The sequence below is a fragment of the Pezoporus occidentalis genome, unplaced genomic scaffold (assembly GCF_034315485.1).
Source record: "Pezoporus occidentalis ecotype Australia unplaced genomic scaffold, CSIRO_AGI_Poc_V1 ctg265, whole genome shotgun sequence".
NCBI lineage: Eukaryota > Metazoa > Chordata > Aves > Psittaciformes > Psittacidae > Pezoporus > Pezoporus occidentalis.
The window spans coordinates 195,861-202,715 of NW_026914556.1; positions in this window are offsets into that span (position 1 = coordinate 195,861).

The following is a 6,855-nucleotide window of genomic DNA, read 5'->3' on the forward strand; positions in this document are numbered from 1 at the left end:
CCTTCACATAATTGCAACTCTTTCCCTAACTCTTGCTTAAATAATTGCGTGCAGTTTCGAAGCTCCACCGACAGATGATGCTAGCAGTTTGATGTAGAGCACTTACGTGCTTGCGGCAGCGGAATATGGGGCTGGGTGTTCATGAAACCCATCTGTGTTTTTGTTGTTGCAGCTCTCCAGTTTGCCCTCTGAGGTGATGCAGGTTGTCTCCTACCACTGCCTGATACGATTCTGGTAACTAGAGGAAGTTTGCAGGGAGAAAAGTGAATAGTCCTCTGAGGTTTGCATAAAGGTTAGCACCTGATACACATACATTTTCTCTAACAGGGTTTGGGAATATCCATAGTAAAAAATAATTTGCTTTTAAAACTACAGTGGTATCTGAGGACTGCCGCTATTACACTTTTGGAGCAGATTGTGAAGCCTTTAAGTAGTCTCTTAGTGCCTTTTCAAGAGGCTGCTGCATAATAAGAGATTGTGGACATTTATATCTGCATCCAGATCACTGTGTCACTTCTGCATACTGCATTAGGCTTGCAACTGCAAAACATGTCAGAACAGCAGCTTTGCAGCAGCAAGTGCACCAGTTGGTAATGTAGGTGGGCCTCAAGCCAGGAATCTTTTCACCACACTTACATAAAAGGTTTAGTTTAACTTATGTGTACTCCAGAAGTAATGGATGTTTATAAGCAGGGTTCCTGTAGCAGCACGGCACCTCTGTAGTGTTAGTTCTGTGTCTGTTAATACACTGAGTTTTAATTCTGTTAAATCTCTTGGGAAGGAAATCTGTTGTATGTTCTTGTGGGGTTTCGAGTTATCAAACATAATCAAACACTACAAACAGGTAGTAGGAAATGAAAGGAGTACCTAACCTTTTTGATCTCAAAGGGTATTGCTGACTTCTGTAGTACTATGCCTGTCATGTACCACAGGGCTCGTACCCTCACCTCCCATTAGCCTTCTCTGTGATCGGCTGCTCTGTGAAGTACTTTTTAATCAGGTGAAGCCTTTTCCTGCAGTGATTTCAGCACTCCATGGTTCAGGTTGAACAGCCAGTCTTCTCTCCTCGAAAGCAGCATTTCACTACTGAAACACTATTGATTTTTGCCTCTCTGTGGAAGTCAATTAATGTGTGCAGAAGCTGCGGTGTAAGCTCTGTGTTACGAGTTAGAGCTTCTCATCCCTGTCAGCTCACCCCTGTCTCCATCCTGTTGCTTTTCTTCTTAACATTGTACAGGATGGCTGCTGCTCGAGAAGGTTGAAGTTGTTTATGACTACTCAGAGCCATCTTACCAGGTTTCACAGTCAGTTTGGGTTAGATTGTCCTTGGAAGGTCTGTTTGCCTGCTGCAGGATACTGTGTTCCTTTCAGAGCTTATCACTGCAGAGGTTGATTTGTCTCTTGAAGGAGAAGAAAATCATGCTCCTTAATCTATCCAAATTCTTGTCCTTTTCCTTTGTGAAATGGAGACTGCAGTGTAGGGAAAGGAAGAATGAAAACTGAGAGGGGCAGCAATGATTGGTAGTGAGTAAAGCTGTAGTGTTACTATTCTGAATTCAATTCAAGCCCTAATATGTATAAAGGAAGAGTGGTTTACAAAATGCATATGTATGAGAGAAGGGAGACTTAATATACCTTATGACTTCATGTTTGCATTGAATTCACAATCCTGTAGGGAAGTGTGGAAACGAGTTGTTTACAGCCTACTGTATGCTCTTACTGAATCCTGCTGGGGCTATTTGCAGCAACTGGTGTTTTCAGATCATACTGACTTGTAGCAGTTGTTAGAAGACAGCTGTATCTGTGTATTCACATGCAAAAGCCCTGGTAGTGTTGTCCAGTTCCTGTTCCTATTGTTCCTATTCCACTTTAGAACAAAGAGTTTGTCACATTCTAGAGGGTTAATTTGAACGTAGCACAAGTTCCAGCGCAGACTGGAACAGAGAATCGGCGCTGAAGCTGGTGTGTGCTGTGACCTGGACTGGAGCGAGCAGAGCTTACCTGAACTCAGCCTTGGAAATGGATATCCCCTTTTCTCCAGCATCATTCATCTGCCTCAGGTTTATTTTCAGACCTAGTGACACTGCTCTTGGTTTTCTCCTTATTGCTGTGGGGTTTCCTTTACTTTGGCTAACAAAAGGGATGGGGAAGATGCAAAGAGTATCTCAGTTCAAGTCTTAAGCATCATCCATGAGACACTTTCATGCTGGAGGAGGAACTAAATATACGAACACAGCTCTTTTGTCTCACATTTTCCCCCCACTTCAGAACAGAAAGTCAATTCCAGTATTTCCAAGGTTTCTAAATTACTCAGGAGGTTTTCAATAGCGTGGAGCACAAGCAGATGTGATAGCTCTCCCATGACAAAAATCAGAAGTATCTGATTTGCTCAGCTCAGGATGGGAATCCAGTGATGGATAGGTCATGCTGACCCTGCACGCCACATAGATTTGATTTCAGATGAATCAGAAGAAGAAACCTAGTTACAGGAAGGCTGTATTTAACTGTCTGGTTACTGTTCTGACAGAGATTACTGTGATTCGACAATGCTTTCCTCACCTTACACTGCTTTTCTGTGCTGAATGCTGTAGAAACAGCAGCCAGGGGATGGCTTCTGAGCACTTGCACTACATGCACCCCAGCATTAGTCTGAGGAGTCTGGGTTGAGCTTAGCTGCATTCACTGTGCCAGCTCATCTGTCAAGTAAAATCCAGTCACTTTGACAAAGTGACTTTAACCAACCCTTCCAGTAACTGGCTCTTTTGGGGTCATTTTGGCTGTGTTACTTATCTGGAGCTTACTTAACTCATCAAAATGCTTTATCACTCAGAAAGTATTTCAGGGTAGAAGCATGTGTCTGACGAGGCCAACAAATTCTGTGTTGTGAGGGCATCCCATGCCTCCCTCAGCTTCACAGGGCTTTCAGTGACCATCTTGTACCTTTTGTTCTTTATTAGTTGAGGCTATGCTTAAACTGTAAAGCAGCTCCTGCTCTTCCCATCACTAAGTGTTAACTCCAAGGTTTTTGCCTTTAGTCCATCGGCTTCTGAGAGGTTTGAGCTGCTGCAGTGGTATTTTCAACTCTGAGTTAGGTAACTGTCAATCTCTGAACAAACTTAATCCCTTCCTCTTCTCTTTGGAAGTCATTCTATAGCTGAGACTCTTGTCTCGTATTAACCTGTAACAGCTTCCAGCTTTTGCCTTTGCAAAGTCAACTCGCTTTGACCTAAAACCTCCTCCCCATGCTGTTAGCAAAAAGCTGTCAGATCTGCAGGCCTGTCCAGCAACAGCTTCCTGCATGGGAGAAACAAGCACCCTTGAGCTGCTTCTCTGAACTGCAGCTCAGCCAGCCCTCCTCTTGTTGCCGGTGCAAGGAGCAGGCCAGGCATTGCTGCTCAGCCACAAACCCAGTCAGGTTTGTTCTGAACTTGTTTGATGTGCTAGAAGCATCTCCGTGCCTTCTCGCTTGATGCTGTGTTAGTCAGTCACCTCTGCAGCAGGGCTGGAGGTGCCTTTGGCTCCTGCCCTTCTCACTGCTGCATTGGTATTTGCATCTGGTTAGTAAGGTTTTAGTGTAAAAGGTGTGGTTTGGGTTTTGCCTTCTTTTGGTAGTTTATTAATAGGGGTGCCAAGGTAAGTGTCTTGTGCAAAGAACCTGGGTCTTACTAAGCTGATTGTAAAGAATGTTCTTCTCAGCTCTGCATGTAAATGGAAGATTGACCTTTCTGAGCTGTAGGTTTAGCTCTGAGATGCAGTGCTGGCTGCAGCTGACTGAACTGGAAGATGGATCAGTCGTGGGACTGCGTGGAAGGAAGAGCTAGTGAAGGAAACTCAGTCTTGCTCTGGAAAGCTGTTGCTGTGTCACTTCTGCTGGAGGTTCCTCGGTGAAGTCAGGCTGGTGGCTTAAAACAAACTTCTCTGCCCATGAATTGTTCCTCAGTTTTGGGGTATTCAACAGGAAGCTCAGGGCAGTGACTAGAGAAGAGCAAGTGTTTATTCTGGTGCATGCCCCAAGCTGCTGCTTCTGGTTCCCTCAGCCTTCTGACCTTCTGCAGAGGTAGCTTTGCTGAAGGCAAATCCCAGCAGTTCAGTCCAGCCTATTTGGTGTATTTCCAAAGCACATTAAATGCCAGTGGTTCTTACATAGAAAAGCCCACGTAAGAAGACACAAGTGAACAACTTCTACCCCGGGTATCTTGGGACGGACAGCAGTCCATGGACATGTACTCTCCAAGCCATGTGTCTCCCCAAGTCTGCAGATGGAGGGTTGGATATGCATTTAGAATTAATTCCTTGATAGGTTTATGCTCATGATATCTGTTACAGTGGTACAGAGGGGTCATATTTCTACTGGTACCTTATATGCAGTTTGCAGCCAAGCTTAATGTGCAGTTTGGGTGAGCCATCCCTTTAGCTATCTAAGATCCAAGACCTATCCCTCTAAGATCTAAGCACCAAAATCAGAGACCACCAAGATCTGTGTTCTAGAGAGATCCAAAGACATGAATGAAGATAAGATGCTGCCTGGCTGATAGTAAGTAAGAAGCTGAGAGCTGCTAATAGGATTGAGTGATCAGTCACGTATTTTGAATAGCTTGATTACCCCCAGTTCCAAGCCCTTGTTGCTTACAGCTGTGATGCCACTGTCCAGATGTTGGCAGGCAGGAGAATTTGTACTGTGTCTCTTAACTGGGCCTCCTTTGTACGTGAAACACACCTTCTAAAAAGGGAATGTGCTGGGTAGGCAGTACTAGTGCAATGCAAGTCCTTTCTGTGCACTGCTGAAACTGCTGGGAGCTTGCTGGGGTCATGAATTAATGAGTGAAGGCTCATTATTGTCAAAGAGATTTCTGTATCTTTTAAGGCATCTGGCTGTGACGCAGCAGCTGTTGGTTGCTGCAGGGAGTTGTATGATGGTCAGAACCACTTCTGCTAGGTTTCTGCTCAGTGTTTAACACTAGACAGTTAATCTAATTGAGTTCAGAAAGTGCATTTTGAGGGAAGTGCTTCCCATGCACAATGTGTGTCCTGCTGTGGGCAAACAGCAATAGGTGGATGCAATGAGATCGTTTCACCTTCTTCCCACAAAATCATGTAAAAGAGCTGGAGTGGGGTGGGAAGTTCCCTGTGGAAGTGTGGAGGTGATCTCTTAGCAGAGGAGTTAGGTCTGGGGGTTAGTACTGGATCAGGAGCATTGCCTGGCAACCTGGGTTACAGGAACGTGACATGATGTAGACCAAAGCTCTGTGTAATGTGAAAGCTGAGTGTAAAAGCGATGGAGAACAGTGAGGGAAGAGAATGCTGCAGTGAGGCAGGGATGCGCCTGCCTCTTGGGAACTGTTCTGCAGAAACACTCTGAGTTAAAGCCTTGTAAGTGAAAACTTCTAGCTCAGAGTAAGTCAGGAGACTTGGGGCAAGTTAATAATGAACTTGATGCTTATAGGAGAGAGGGGAAAGGTGTGAGCTGTTCCTCTGCATGGTTAGAGCTGACTCTAGGATGAGATTGACCTGGTTTAAGTAACTATTGCATATTAAAATAAAGGTTGGAGCCAGCCTGCTTAGGAGCAGGTTGATGAGTAGGTCTGCTTCATGCTCTCACACTGCGGCTGCACACTGGTGAGGAGCTGATTGCCATGGGGCAGAGCCTGGCACCACACCTGCAGTGAGACCCTCTCTTCTCCCCAGCTGAGCCCCTGGGGCTTGAATGAGCTCACCCTTACTAGGTTGAATGAATCTCAGTGTTTCTTAGTGCCTGTGAACCCAGTCATTGCAGTATTAAGGCTTTTCTCTTACTTCATACTGATGTAGGTACATAGTATCATAGAACAGTTAGGTGTTTAAAATACCCAGTCCCTGATGTTTACATATTAAAGCAAACTAAGTTTAGAAGGACTTTGTTTTCCTCTGGATTTCTCTCCTTCCCAGCTCGTTTGCAGAGGAGGAGACCAGCAAAGGGTTTCTTGCATTCTTTTCCTTTCCCCCCCAGGCTTTTATCAGCCCCTTGGCATGAACACCTGAGAACCTCCAGAGCCTTTATCTCCTCCACCTTCATAGCAGCTCCCTGCCATGGGGGAGTGTTATGGGGCCTGTTTTCAAGTCCCTGGGAAGATACTTCAGATTGTTTTAGGCTGTGGTAAGCTGGAAGCTGAGCTCTGGCATCCTAAAGCTCAGGCTGGTGCATAAATCACGGCCTCAAACCCTCATTTGTTTTCTTCACAAAGGATTTTAGCTTTTCTGAGGCTGGGAGGCGAAGAAAGAAAGAAACATCATCGAGTGTGACTCAAAAGTGTGTTTTATTGCTTTGTGTCTCTGTTCATGATTTGCAAGTGTAGTAAGGAGATACCTACATCGTATACAGAGCTGTAAAAAACAGAACTCATTGCACTCAATCAACATGTCTCAGGTCAGGATGCTATAAGTCCTCCCTAACAAAAGTGAAGTGAACCACTCAACCATTTCTTCCCACCAGGATTCAGGCAGAACTGCTGCTGAAGTCAGTGGAAGTGGGGGCTCACAGCAGAACAAGGGCATCAGGAGAGGAAGCAGCAAACCTTAGCCCCCAGGACTGTATAAACCTAAAAAGTGAAGTCCTTTAATCCACAATTACCTTCTCAGTGCAGCACTGTGTTACATGAGGCGTGCAAGGCATCCCTGCCCATGGCAGGGGTTGGGAACTGGATGATCTTAAGGTCCTTTCCAAGCCAAACCACCCTATGAGATGAAACAAGCAAACTCCCAGGACATACATGGCACTTTGATTATACATTACATGTATAAGCAAATATACATTACACAAAAAATCAAATATACATTACATGTATAATCAAAGAGGGTGATTGAAGTGAGGGCATTTCT